This window comes from Mercenaria mercenaria, chromosome 4 (assembly GCF_021730395.1).
Source record: "Mercenaria mercenaria strain notata chromosome 4, MADL_Memer_1, whole genome shotgun sequence".
Taxonomy (NCBI): Eukaryota; Metazoa; Mollusca; class Bivalvia; order Venerida; family Veneridae; genus Mercenaria; species Mercenaria mercenaria.
Genome location: NC_069364.1, coordinates 91884442 through 91899462, shown reverse-complemented (window position 1 = coordinate 91899462; position 15021 = coordinate 91884442). Strand labels below are relative to the sequence as shown.

At 33.6% G+C, this 15021-nt stretch overlaps 1 protein-coding gene and 3 long non-coding RNA genes across 5 annotated transcripts in view; 2 read left to right on the top strand and 2 right to left on the bottom strand.

Moving 5' to 3' along the window:
* LOC123553082 (intermembrane lipid transfer protein VPS13D-like) overlaps positions 1-15021 on the top strand; it is a 240767-nt gene that overhangs the window by 136893 nt on the left and 88853 nt on the right. The gene's annotated exons all lie outside the window — the stretch shown is intronic.
* The window catches only part of LOC128556526 (uncharacterized), a 218055-nt gene that overhangs the window by 122758 nt on the left and 80276 nt on the right, over positions 1-15021 (bottom strand). The window lies entirely within an intron of this gene.
* Positions 1-15021, bottom strand: part of LOC128556525 (uncharacterized) — a 192136-nt gene that overhangs the window by 108918 nt on the left and 68197 nt on the right. The gene's annotated exons all lie outside the window — the stretch shown is intronic.
* LOC123552438 (uncharacterized) lies at positions 1190-11455 on the top strand. The gene is made up of 4 exons (XR_008370741.1): positions 1190-1220; positions 8708-9357; positions 10906-11023; positions 11330-11455. It is a non-coding gene; the product is annotated as an uncharacterized LOC123552438 (long non-coding RNA).

Here is a 15021-nt window from a genome sequence, read left to right as displayed (position 1 = left end):
TGTCAAGGGCCATAACTCTGGCCTTGCTTTGTGGAAAAACAAATTCACATGCTGGATAACATTCCTACATGGTTTCATGCTTCTAGGTGAATTGTTTTAAAGATTTACGCAACACAAACATTAACTTAAGCACTTTATGTATATATTTTTCACTAAGTCAATGACCATAACTCCAGTCTGGCTGAAATCGCAAACAGAACACCAGGTGCACAACTTCACATGCTACATACCAGTCCCCTGATGTTATATGACTAAGTCAAATACATTTTGAGATACATGCAACACAAACTTTTATCCTATTAATGCATATTTTTATCAATCAAGGGCCATAACTATGATCTGACAGAAAGAAACCTGGAACAAAATCCCAGGTGGACAACTTCACATGCTGAATAATATTCCCATGATGTGACATGACCCTAAGTCATATACTATTTGAGATGTGTATGACACAACTTTTATGCCTTTTAATGCATATTTTTGACTAAGTCAAGGGCCATAACTCTGGTCTGAGTGATTCTCTAACAAATCCCCAGGTGCACAACTTCACATGCTGAATAATACTCCTGTAATGTTTCATAATACTGGGTCAAATACTTTTTGAGATACATGCGATACAAACCTAGGCCCTTTTTATACCTATTTTTGACTAAGTCAAGGGCCATAACTCTGGTCAGGCTATGTGAAATCAAAATTAAAACACCTCATGCCCAACTTCTAATGCTGAATTACAATCCTGTGAGGTTTGATGATGCTGGGTCAAATGCTTTTTGAGATATGACTGATACAAATTCCGACAGACTGATGGACAAGGGCAACTCTGAGTGCACCCGCCCCCACCTCCAAAACAATTTGGGGGGGGGCACAAACATTCTGATCATGAAAAACACATTACTGTTGTATGTACTGGTTCCAACTCCTCTAGATCATTCTGTGTACTCATAACAGCATGAGGAGGTGGCACAGGTTAATTATAGTCACAGCATTGATTTGGAATTCCATTCTGAATGTTTTTTTTTAACATTTACTTCTGGAATTCCTCAATCTCATGTTTTATTTGGAATTCCTTGGTATTCGATCTATTCTTACATTTTGGAATTTTGAATTAATAATATATGTGTATGATATCAGCTCTATTTTTAGGTATTTCAGAGGTTTCCCTGATGTTTGTCTTTCTTTTTGTGCTGGGCTAGGATTGGCGGAGAACTACAATTTGCGTGGTAAGCTGTTTTATATCAGTATAGCGATGAGTAAGCAGGTTAAATTTCATAATACACAGAGTGGCAGCTTAAAACAGAACTATTAGTATTTTTTATGTATTTCTAGCACCATGGAATGTCTCAAAATACACAACATAACTTAATTTAGCATTTGTGTAGTCCAAGTAATAGGAAGTTTCGGGACAGCATGATAACTTTTGACTGTTATAAAATATCAGATTATAAAATAAGTCATCCCGATATGCCAAAATGAGTAAGGCTAGCATTTGAGGTGCCTTTTTGGAAGAGTGGTTAAGGTCCCTTGCTCAGAATAAATTGCCCCTTTCCTAAGAGGGACTTCAAACACTGTTTGGGAATAATATTATAAGGAGGTAATGTGATAACTTTTGACTGTTGCTGTCCCGTCACGTCCAAACTTATTCTGTATATTTCTGTTAGGAAATCCCCAATGAAAACCTTTGGGATCGTTTTCTGGTACATGTACAAATCGAACAATGTATTTGTAAAACCCCACTATCTTGTTTCATTTACTGAATAGATTAATACTGCGATGATTTTCATAATTGGAAAAACATAGCAAAACGTATATAGCTATGAAGTGCATTCTAGCTATTAAAAGGATAAATCAAAATCATTCTACTGTCTCTCCTTTATTTTGTGGGTAAAATTTGAGAAGTTAATCAAATTTCTTTTTTATTGGTATTTAATTAGTACAAGAAATTCTAAATCTCGGTGTTTCAAGAAAATTAGCATACTCTCAATATCCACAAAAATGTAATTTAAAATGTTTCAAACATTCAGAACTACAAAAGAAAAATGATAAAATTTATATTATGTAGAATATGGTGATTTATTTCCTCACAGACATTAGTGGTGTAGCAAGCCATACACCTTTATGCCTATGCACATAATCTTCCTTCTCTGCCTAATGACGGTGTGCTGGTCTATTTTAAAAACTAATAGCTAACATACAGAAGTGGTACTTAAAAATGGAGCAAAACGTGAGTCGGGGTTATGGAAATTGGCTCAGAGTGATCATTTCATGATGTCATAAACTTTTAAAGAGCTTGAAAGCATACAATGTTGGCATTACTGAGAAGCTTACTCAAAACACAAACCTGTGAATGATTTCTAAAAAAACTTCCAAGTTTAAAAAGCGTCATCATTTTTAAAAACCTGTGTGCCAGGGGAACTATAAACCTGGCCTAGGAGGTGTTACTTGTCTATGAAGCCTTTTCATGATGCTAAAGACCTTTGCTGAGTTTTAGAATATTCTGCAAAGGAGATACTGAGAAACCTTCACATATGCAAAACTGTCATCAGCATTTTTGGTTGCGGGTTTATCCCGCTACCAAAGTTAAAGTGTATTTCTGACAATCATAGCATCTTTATTTTATTCCAAATCACATCTAAAGGATGTTCATGTGCTACACAAAATAGTCCCATTCATGAACAATGCGGATGAATTATCAATGAACAAGCAGTTCTTATTCAACCTGTATCCACTCACACTGACCATTTAGATTATATAAGACCTATCAATGATAAGTTATTCCAGCCCATGGTTACATCACAAGCTGGGTCAGGCAGAGTTCATCTTAGATATGAGGCACATTAAATTTGTATTTGTTTTTCATTCATGTATATTCATAGACTGACATTTAAACAGAAAATAAATCTACCAAAAACCTGCAACCATCAGACATTTCAAGGCTTTGATTAAGTTAAAAGCAGCATTATAAAATTTGACAAAATGCAGGTAAAAGTTATTTAAATGCCTTGTCAAGCCATCTTGTGAGGCCAAAGATATGGAGTTTTAAAGTATTTGGTCCATCAATTTCTGGGAAACCTGCTTTCATGCAAAACTTTTGAGATGCAGATGTCAACGAGTCAAAGGTGACTAGATCTTTTTGAGAAAATAAAATTAAGTCAAGCCATGAATGAAATCAAAATCAAGAGGAAAGAGGCTTAACTGTAAAGTTGTTTATTTCATTTCTAGAAAGCACAAAAGATATTTTGCTACATGTGCAGCCCCTTTTGTCATTCTAAACCTATAGGTACACCCCTCACCTGGATTTCCTATAAATGTCTGATGTTTTATGGAAAAACTAAGAATTCTATTATTAGAACTTCTCTATTTATATTCCTATAAAATTACTTTCAAATTGGCTTTCCAATTTTCCACATCAACACACTATTGTATCTGCTTCTTGTTTTTTGATGCAGTTACAGCATAAAAGCACAGGCACCAGTATCGGACCTGGGACAAAAATATGTTTGTTTTCATCCTAAATGAGTTCAAAATGAAAAATATGTAGTGAAATATGAGCCCCCTTCAAAATATACGTATGTCTACTGTAAACATATGTATATTTTGAAGGGGGCTCATATTTCACTACATATTTTTTATTTTGAACTCATTTATGATGAAAACAAACATATTTTTGTCCCAGGTCCAATACTGGTGCCTGTGCATAAAAGATGGTAGAATTTGCGAGCAGGCTGCCATGCTCCCTTTCCATTATAGTTTTATTCTAGCTATTATCTTCAACTGTTAGAATAGAAGGTAACTTGATAAGTAACAACAACTTCCTCTAAGAATCTAAAGACATTTAGTGCATTAATAAGACTCAATCCTTCAGAAGGTGTTTTTTTAGCTCACCTGTCACAAAGTGACAAGGTGAGCTTTTGTGATCGCGCGGTGTCCGTCGGTGCGTGCGTGCGTGCGTCCGTTAACTTTTGCTTGTGACCACTCTAGAGGTCACATTTTTCACGGGATCTTTATGAAAGTTGGTCAGAATGTTCATCTTGATGATATCTAGGTCAAGTTCGAAACTGGGTCACGTGCCTTCAAAAACTAGGTCAGTAGATCTAAAAATAGAAAAACCTTGTGACCTCTCTAGAGGCCATATATTTCATAAGATCTTCATGAAAATTGGTCAGAATGTTCACCTTGATGATATCTAGGTCAAGTTAGAAACTGGGTCATGTGCCATCAAAAACTAGGTCAGTAGGTCTGAAAATAGAAAAACCTTGTGACCTCTCTATAGGCCATATATTTCACAAGATCTGCATGAAAATTGGTCAGAACATTCATCTTGATGATATCTAGGTCAAGTTTGAAACTGGGTCACCTGTTATCAAAAACTAGGTCAGTAGGTCAAATAATAGAAAAATCTTGTGACCTCTCTAAAGGCCATATTTTTCAAGGGATCTGTATGAAAGTTGGTCTGAATGTTTATCTTGATGATATCTATGTCAAGTTCGAAACAGGGTCACGTGCGGTCAAAAACTAGGTCAGTAGGTCTAAAAATAGAAAAACCTTGTGACCTCTCTAGAGGCCTTATATCTCATGAGATCTTCATGAAAATTGGTCAGAATGTTCACCTTGATGATATCTAGGTCAAGTTCGAAAGTGGGTCACGTGCCATCAAAAACTAGGTCAGTAGGTCAAATAATAGAAAAACCTTGTGACCTCTCTAGAGGCCATATTTTTCATGGGATCTGTATGAAAGTTGGTCTGAATGTTCATCTTGATGATATCTAGGTCAACTTCGAAAGTGGGTCATGTGCCTTCAAAAACTAGGTCAGTAGGTCAAATAATAGAAAAACCTTGTGACCGCTCTTAAGGCCATATTTTTTATCGGATCTGTATGAAAGTTGGTCTGAATGTTCATCTTGATGGTATCTAGGTCAAGTTCGAAACAGGGTCATGTGCGGTCAAAAACTAGGTCAGTAGGTCTAAAAATAGAAAAACCTTTGTGACCTCTCTAGAGGCCATACTTGTGAATGGATCTCCATAAAAATTGGTCAGAATGTTCACCTTGATGATATCTAGGTCAAGTTTGAAACTGGGTCATGTGCCTAAAAAAACTAGGTCAGTAGGTCAAATAATAAAAAAACCTTGTGACCTCTCTAGAGGCCATACTTTTCATGGGATCTATATGAAAGTTGGTCTGGATGTTCATCTTGATGATATCTAGGTCAAGTTTGAAAGTGGGTCACGTGCCATCAAAAACTAGGTCAGTAGGTCAAATAATAGAAAAACCTTGTGACCTCTCTAGAGGCCATATTTTTCATGAGATCTTCATGAAAATTAGTGAGAATGTTCATCTTGATGATATCTAGATCAAGTTCAAAACAGGGTCATGTACCTTCGAAAACTAGGTCAATAGGTCAAATAATAGAAAAACCTTGTGACATTGTTAAATGTTATCTATAAGTTAGCCTCTGGATCTATTGCAAATAGACTGAAGTCTGTATTACCAAAACTAATAAATCATGACCAGACTGGTTTTTTACAGGGTAGATACATAGGAGAAAATACTAGGCTACTGTATGATATAATGAAAATAACAGAAGAAAGAAAGATTCCTGGACTATTAATTACAGTAGATTATGAGAAAGCATTTGATACATTATCCTTTAATTTCATTGAAAAAGCTTTCGATTTTTTAAATTTTGGAACCACATTCAAGGAATGGCTTAGATTGTTTCTACATAATACTATGACTTCAGTACAACTTAATGGATTCCTATCAGATTTCTTCAAAGTAGAACGTGGCTGCCGCCAAGGAGATCCAATTAGTCCTTATATTTTTATATTGTGTGCTGAAATAATTGCTATTAAAATAAGAAATTCTGAGAAAATAAAAGGTATAACTATTGATGAAGTTGAGTATAAAATATCTCAATTTGCTGATGATACTTCACTCTTGTTGGATGGCTCGGAAGAGTCTTTACGTGCTACCCTAGATATGCTAAATGAATTTTCATTTTATTCTGGTCTAAAAGTTAATTTTGAGAAGACTAATGTTATTTGGATAGGTGCAATGAAATACAGTACCCGATCTATAAAGACAAAGTACAAACTATCTTGGGGTACTACAAGGTTTAAAGTACTTGGTATTATTTTTGATGTAGATCTTGATAATATGATAATGCTTAATTTCAATGATAAGTTAGAAAATGTTAAAAGGATGATATCCTACTGGAACAGAAGATTACTTACTCATATTGGAAAAATTACTGTTGTAAAATCATTGTTAGTTCCTCTCTTTACAAATTTGTTTATAATTTTGCCAACACCACCTAAAATATTTATGGATAATTTAAACAAATTGTTATATGACATTGTATGGAATGGCCCATATAAAATAAAGTGCTCTGTTGTTGTCAAGAATTATGAAGAAGGAGGGCTAAAAATGGTGGATATTTATAAATATGAACATAGTATGAAAATGTCATGGATAAGAAAAGCTTTTAATGGAACTGGAAAGTGTTATGTGTTGTTAAAATCAATATTTGACTTACATAGAATTGTTAATCTTGGAAATTTGTATTGCGAAAATATAATGAAAAGGCTAGGAAACAAATTCTGGTGTGATGTGTTAAGAAGTTTTATCTCTTATATGGATAAGATGCCTGTTGAAACTGTAGATGAACTTCTTGCAATGCCATAATTTTATAACAGCTGTTTTAAAATTGGTAACAAAGGTGTATTTGATAAAAGTATGTTTGATAGAGGTTTTAGATTTGTTAAAGATTTAATATCAGACACAGGTGAATTTGTAGATATATCTTACTTAGAACAGTGTATTGGTAAAAGGTTAAATTTTGTATTTTATGAAGGTTTAAAAAGTACTATAAAGTCCTATTTAAGAACATGTAATATTAGAATAAGTGGTAATTGTAGTTGCTATGGACCTGTTGTCTCTTGTTATGTTTCAAAAGTTTTATTTTCAAATATGGCAAATAAGCATGTGTATAATGTACTGATTGCAAACAATGATATATCTACTAGTCAAGTTAAATGGAACCAATGTTTTAATAATATTGAATGGAAGTATGCCTATAAATCTGTATTTCTCATGACAAGAGATTCTTACATTCAGTGGTTACAATTACGAATACTCCACAGAATTATTGGTACTAAGTCTTTATTATATCATATGAATATTGTAACTGATAATCTTTGTACTTTTTGTAAAGAAGAGGAAGAAACAATTATACATCTGTTCTGGTCTTGTACTTGTATTCAAAATTTATTGCAAGAAGTGAAAAATGTTTTATTGAATAATGGAATAACTGTTCAGATAAGAGCAGAAGACTTTATTATAGGAAATTGTGAAAAAAGAATTGAAAAATTTTACGTTTTGTTCTTACAAATTAAGAAATATATTTTCGCTTGTAAAAGGAAAGAGATTGTACCAAGTTTTTATGGTTTAAAAGGTTATTTGAATTGTGCCTGGCAAGTATACAGAAGCACCAGTATAAAAGAAATAGAAAGAGAAAACTGGGCAGTTGTACAGCTTTTCATTGTCAGTCCACATACTTAATCAACATTTAATATTATAATCTGTTGCCATTAGATTAGTAAATTGTTTTTCAATTACTTAGAATAATCAATACAGCTTAATCATTTCTTCTTTCTATGTACTTCTTTTGTATGTTTCAATAACCTGATAGTACTTATTAAAGAGGTTTCTTTTTCCTTTTAAAGTAAGGTTGAACTACGTTTTTCTAGAAAAAGACATGTACATGTTAATCTTTGAATGTTACGTATGTTAAAAGTAGGAAAAATCTTTGAATGTTATATGTAATATGTGAATATTTTAATGTTGTTTATGTTATATATTGAAATGTAAATGTAAATTTTGTGATGAATAAACGGGCCTTAAACGTGGTTCCAAAAAAAAAAAAAAAAAAAAAAGAAAAACCTTGTGACCTCTCTAGAGACCATAATTTTCAATGGATCTTCATGAAAATTGGTCAGAATTTTTATCTTGATAATATTTAGGTCAAGTTCAAAACTGGGTCACATGAGCTCAAAAACTAGGTCACTATGTCAAATAATAGAAAAAACGACGTCATACTCAAAACTGGGTTATGTGGGAAGAGGTGAGCGATTCAGGACCATCATGGTCCTCTTGTTTTTTTACTGACAGGGCTTTTCTAAATCCAAAAGTGTATTAAGTCTTTTGTCCAGTTTAGTAATAATCAACATAAAACTCCCTAATGTTGAATTTTTTAAAAATTCTTGATGGAAGTTCATAAAGAACCGAAACTAGTAGATCTATAAATAAATACAGTTAAAACCTATCTGGTGTTCAGGCGTGTTGTCCCTCTATTTTAATTAATTCTTCCTTGTAATTCTTGATGTTTTACAATAGTTTTTCTACTCTGAAAGCTTTCATCCTTATTTCGGTAAAAAATGTTGAACAATTATTAAAATGACACCCCAAATTTAATACTAATCTTAAAATCGACAGTTTTTAAGATTAAATTTTCCCAAAAGAGATATTTCCCCAATCCACAGAATGAAGTTGGTGTCATTCCAAGATTATAAAAGGCCTGTCTGGCATATCCCAGGGAGCATGTGATATAGATTTCTGCAATATTTTGCAGTTTTAAAAATAAAGACTTCAACATTCAGATGCTGATATTTGCCTAATGTATGCTTCTAAAGAGGTTGTGTTCCCTTTCAGGACAAAGCACAACAATGGCAGCTAAACAAGCTTTAACTCAGGGCACAGAAAACACATTTAATACTGATGAAAATGTTCCACCCTGTGAGGACTTGAAGTCTGTTGGTAACATTCAGGTAGCTTGCAACCCACCCATCTGCTTTGTATCTCCTCAATATATTCAGCATATATCTGTTGTTTGTCTAACCCAGTAGAATAGTAGAAAACACATGTTTTTGTCATCATAAATATTTCTATGCAGATATTTATTATGTTATGGGTAAACAAGTAAATCTTTTTGAAATTCTCATTTTAGAAATTAAAATAGTTTCAGTGATATTTTTCCTCTCTATGGACACTGAAAGAAAATGATGAAACAAGAAAATGTCAGAAGACATACTTTTGACATTACTGCCTTTTTTCATCCTAACTAACAATACCTTCAGGTTTTAAATAAGACATTAATCCAGTGATGTCATATGTTTTATGATTATCTTCTTGATAGCAGGAAAAGGTTGTGACCAAATAATGTTGTAACTGCTTTGATCAAAACTTCTACTTCTTAAAAGCTTTCAACGACTATGCTAAAATGGTGGTTTTGTAATGTTTGTGTTATCTAAGCTTCAAACGCGCATGCAACTGCCTTTTGTTACAAAGATGTTCATCCTTCGGTAAGTTGAAAATACACTTGTAAACTTCTCCATGAAAACTGGGCTTTTTTTGTATAACATCATAAATGACTTCAGAAAATTGTAAACCGAAACTGTTTGTGAGGTGATGATACTTTTTATAAGAAATGATTGTAAAAGACTTTTGAATCATCACATCCGTCTTAAAAAAAATATCTGTTTCATTTTTATTCCAATTTCTTTATTTAATTCCATAATGTTATCAAAGAACCCATTTTTCATGAAGAAGTACTCATTTCTTTGTTTTGCTTAGTAATTAAATCAAATAAAAAATGGATAATTTCATTTTGCAAAGATGTAAAAAAAAATGTTTACATATTTATTAAGATTCATTTTGAAAAGAACAGCGATGTATGTAAAACTAGAGCTATCACTAAAGGTGATGAATGTACCCCCCGCATGCACTGACACAGTACATTGCAATTTGACGCACACAAGATTGCATAATTATGTGGACTGTATCTATACAGTATAGTAACAAAAAACAAAGTCCCATAACTATGCAGAATATTTATCTAAAAGAATGTAACATGCACCATGCACAACTAAGGTTGGTACTGATCACTTGTGTGAAGTTTCATTAAATTGTGTGCAAGGGTTTGGTAGATTAGGCACGCACAAGATTGCATATGCAGACTGTATGTACATAGTATGTTAACAAGAAACAAAGTTCCATAACTCTGCAATTATTGTTGCTGAAAGAACCTAACATGCCCCATGCACAACTACTGTTGTTACTGATCACTTGTGTGAAGTTTCATTAAACTGTGTCAAGAGGATGAGGAGAGATGGTGCGCACAAGATTGTGTCTATGTATATAGTATAGTAACAAAAAAACAAAGTCCCATAACTCTGCAAATTTTTTTTCTGAAAGAACCTAACATGCCCCATGCACAACTACTGTTGTTACTGATCACTTGTGAGAAGTTTCATTAAATTGTGTCAAGGGGATGAGGAGAGATGGTGCGCACAAGATTGTGTCTATGTATATAGTATAGTAACAAAAAAACAAAGTCCCATAACTCTGCAAATTTTTTTTCTTAAAGATCCTAACATGCCCATGCACAACTACTGTTGTTACTGATCACTTGTGTGAAGTTTCATTAAATTGTGTCAAGGGGATGAGGAGAGATGGTGCGCACAAGATTGTGTCTATGTATATAGTATAGTAACAAAAAAACAAAGTCCCATAACTCTGCAAATTTTTTTTCTGAAAGAACCTAACATGCCCATGCACAACTACTGTTGTTACTGATCACTTGTGTGAAGTTTCATTAAATTGTGTCAAGGGGATGAGGAGAGATGGTGCGCACAAGATTACGTCTACGGCCAGACGGCCAACCTGAAACCAGTATACCCCCCCTTACAACTTTCTTGTCGGGGGGGGGGGGGGGTACAATAATCAGTATCTATATATAAAATATTTTCAGATAAAACATGATCATAAAATCTAAAGCTAACAAAAAGTGTAGATTATCTGAAAACATAATTCAGGACCAAAGCTAAAGCTTTTTCTTCTGTATACTAAAGATTTCAGATGCTGAGTGGAAAGAATTATGTAAAACAGCAGCTGTGCAAAGCTGCCTTTTTGTATTTGGAGATGAAGCTAGTGTTCTGAAGGCTATGGCTGTTATCAAAACAAATAAAGGTTATACATACTATACATTAAAAAGTTTTTACCTAGCATGAAAAAGTAAGTAAAGTCATACATATATTTTATATTTTATTATAAATGTTTCCTGGGTCATGTCTGGAGCTTTAAGTGCATGGACTTGCAAAAACACTTTATAATGTACATTTATAATTTCATGAAGGTTACAACAAACTTGCATGTGTCATTATAAGCCAATCAATTTCAATGACTATTCCACAAGTTTCCTCTAGATACAAGAACAACTGGTTCATGAATTTAATGAAGTATGGAGGATTATATCCTACAATGTACCTCTTTCAGGGCAATTTCCTGCTGACATCAAAGGTAACGACATAGCAGTCATAATCATTGACATGAAGGTATGTTAATAACTAAACATATAACACGATTTACCAGAAATCAAAATTACTTTACCTAAAAGGGGCCAAGTGCCGTGCCCCCAACTGACCAGACATGGTAAAGGACCTTCAGACATGGTTTGATGAAGACTCATCAATCACTTCATGAGAAGAAGTCATTTAAATGCATTTCTATTTTTAACTCTAGCGACCCCTAAAAGGGCCATGTGCACCCCCTACCCCATTGAGTAAATTCTGGAGGGTTCATTATAATGATGCTACATTTGTTCATAACTGGGACATTTTGTTCACAGGTGCAATATCCTCACAATGAGTGATGCTACTCTATCATCAACAGTTAAAAGTTTTATTCTTTCTCTTAATTAACTAACATAAACATCTGCAATAGTGAAGCAAAATTTATTTATTCTCAGATGATTCACTTTTTGTCTTAATTTTGAATGCAAGCTAATAAATTATTATTATAATCAGTATCTATATATAAAATATTTTCAGATAAAACATGATCATAAAATCTAAAGCTAACAAAAAGTGTAGATTATCTGAAAACATAATTCAGGACCAAAGCTAAAGCTTTTTCTTCTGTATACTAAAGATTTCAGATGCAGAGTGGAAAGAATTATGTAAAACAGCAGCTGTGCAAAGCTGCCTTTTTGTATTTGGAGATGAAGCTAGTGTTCTGAAGGCTATGGCTGTTATCAAAACAAATAAAGGTTATACATACTATACATTAAAAAGTTTTTACCTAGCATGAAAAAGTAAGTAAAGTCATACATATATTTTATATTTTATTATAAATGTTTCCTGGGTCATGTCTGGAGCTTTAAGTGCATGGACTTGCAAAAACACTTTATAATGTACATTTATAATTTCATGAAGGTTACAACAAACTTGCATGTGTCATTATCAGCCAATCAATTTCAATGACTATTCCACAAGTTTCCTCTAGATACAAGAACAACTGGTTCATGAATTTAATGAAGTATGGAGGATTATATCCTACAATGTACCTCTTTCAGGGCAATTTCCTGCTGACATCAAAGGTAACGACATAGCAGTCATAATCATTGACATGAAGGTATGTTAATAACTAAACATATAACACGATTTACCAGAAATCAAAATTACTTTACCTAAAAGGGGCCAAGTGCCGTGCCCCCAACTGACCAGACATGGTAAAGGACCTTCAGACATGGTTTGATGAAGACTCATCAATCACTTCATGAGAAGAAGTCATTTAAATGCATTTCTATTTTTAACTCTAGCGACCCCTAAAAGGGCCATGTGCACCCCCTACCCCATTGAGTAAATTCTGGAGGGTTCATTATAATGATGCTACATTTGTTCATAACTGGGACATTTTGTTCACAGGTGCAATATCCTCACAATGAGTGATGCTACTCTATCATCAACAGTTAAAAGTTTTATTCCTTCTCTCAATTAACTAACATAAACATCTGCAATAGTGAAGCAAAATTTATTTATTCTCAGATGATTCACTTTTTGTCTTAATTTTGAATGCAAGCTAATAAATTATTACGTTTATTTCAGTTTTAAATTTGTTTATTTTCTCAATAATGGTCTCCTTTGCCATTAATACTTGACAAGCACCTGATATTTGCTATCAAAGGTTTAGCAATTATTATAAAAATTCTATTTATAGGACAGAGGCTATGAAGTGAAATCTTCAGCATTTTTAAGAGTGCAGTTACCTTATGTTGAAAATTTTATCCCACTGAGTGTTTTTCCTAATTTTTCAATGCTACGCTTCAAGGGAGTAGTACATTTTTCATGGATAAATACTGAAAACTTTGAAAATATCTCGCTATTGGTTAGCTTGAAAAATGAGGTAAACACTATTACACTTGTGAACAAAACTTGCCCTAAATAGGTTTCCTTCCACACTAGTGGCATAAAAAATGAAACTAGTGGTATCAAATAATTGTATTTTAATTCTGGTAAATTTTGTATCAAACACTTTATAATTGAAGATCTGCAAACTGTGAATGTGGCTATATAAACAGAGAGAATATGTTTAGTCAGTGAATAATAAATTTCTGCTATCTTTTTTTCAGGATGATGATCTAAATACATGTCGGGACAGTGCAATCTTGGAAACAGAAAACAAGGGTATTTATTGCTTTGTCCTTCCTAATAAAAAGATTTGTACACTCTATTTTTCATTTCATTCTAAGAACTTCATGTAAATTTTAGTAAAAAAAGTTGTTCATTAGGGGAAATGAATGCAACTAAATAGGTTTCATCTATTAACAAGCAAATTCAGTGAATTGGTATATCCTGCCAAACAGGATAGAGGTTTCATCCTTGAAGCCTACAAACACATTACTCTATTCCTTGCTTAAGTTACTGATCAGAAACAATTTTCTATTTTTAGTAACAGCTACCTTGACCTTGACTTTGACCCGATACCATACATCAGTTTCCAAGAAAGCAATACATGCTTGGTCACAATATCCAACAGCAAAAATGGACTTTCAAAAGACACTGAATTTGCAGAGAAATTCCCTATATAGTAAGCATCATATAAGTACTAAGGGCCATAACACATGTGTTCCAGAAGCAATTTCACTGAACCTTGCACCTGGCAACATTTCCCAACTACAATTAACATTATTATGACCTACAAACCAATTCTGAGGGACAGAAAATAAAATAAAAACACTGTGTATATACTAAGTACAAAAAGCCATAAATCTCATTTTCTTCAAGCAATCTATCTCTAACTTGCAGGGCTGCACTTCCCTACAGCATCTAACATTTCAACCATGTATTACTGAAATCCATTATACCATGTCTGAGATATGACTCCGGACAGACAGAAAATGGACCATTTGTGTACTCCAGCGTTCTTTCCAGATTTTTTTTTAAGCAGGGAGAAATGGTCCCATTAATGCAAAAACTTGGGGACATTTGAAAGACACATGGGTCATAAAGAAATAGAACTGTTTTACCTGTATTGAACAGGTGTATTTTCAACATTTTTGTTACTTGTAGCTCAACGAGTTACTTTTGCTTTACTTTAAACATAAGATACTATTAACAATGTTCTTGTTGTATATTGAAACGTAACCACGGAAAGTCCGACAGCCATTTAATCTGGAGTTAACATTTGTCATCCGATTCTGACGTAGTGGCTGCGCCATAAGGAGATTTAGCTATCTCAGACAAGTCATCTTTCTTTGGACTTAAAATAATTTGTTCTCCATCATCTGTTGCTTTTGGATGTTTTGGGGAAAAAACTTTTGTTCGCCATTGCATAGCAACATTGAAAGCAAGTTGTTACGCAACCAAAGACTGACAATATCAAATTAAACTAGAGATGCTTTTGAGAAAAGCGCTTGTCTCCCACAACTGCCTAATAATCTAAATAGTAAGTCAGTCTTTATATACTGTTTACTTAATCCCCATGTGCATGCCCTTTCTTGACACCAAAAGGACGCCTATAAGTAGTATAGGCATCAGTTTAGGGGTAAAACTGCGCAAGAAATATGAGTGTTTTTGGTAAATCAAGGGCCATAATTCCGAAGTGCCTTGGCCGATTTGGCTAGTTGTCGAACTTGGCCGAGCACTTATTGGCAGACACATTTTGTTGAAGTTTGGTGAAGATCAGAT